We start from the raw sequence: 349 nt of genomic DNA, 5'->3' as shown, positions 1-349 counted from the left end.
CGCCTTCGCTCACCCTCACCTCCAGTTTCTCTATCATCTGCATCATGCTTTTCTCATCCACTTCCCCCTTCCTGAATAGATCTCTATAAAATTCCTCTACTCTTTCAGCTATCCCCACCAGATCAGTAATTTTTGCTCCACCCTTTCCTTCTATTTGTTCCAAATAGTTCCTCATTTGTTTTGTTTTCTCTAGCCCTAAAAAATATCCTGTACATTTTTCTCCCTCAACCACATATCTCGCTCTACTTCTAACTATCGCACCCATACACCTTTCCCTCTCCATCTCCCTCAATTCATCTCTTATTCTTATATAATTTTTTAAATTGCCTTCCTCCCCCTTGTCTATTCT

This window comes from Seriola lalandi, unplaced genomic scaffold, assembly GCF_002814215.2.
Source record: "Seriola lalandi dorsalis isolate HSWRI2012SDOR001 ecotype SW California unplaced genomic scaffold, Sedor1 jcf7180002054850, whole genome shotgun sequence".
Classification (NCBI taxonomy): Eukaryota; Metazoa; Chordata; class Actinopteri; order Carangiformes; family Carangidae; genus Seriola; species Seriola lalandi.
The sequence above is the reverse complement of the archived record's forward strand: the minus strand, read 5'-3'. Positions refer to the sequence as shown.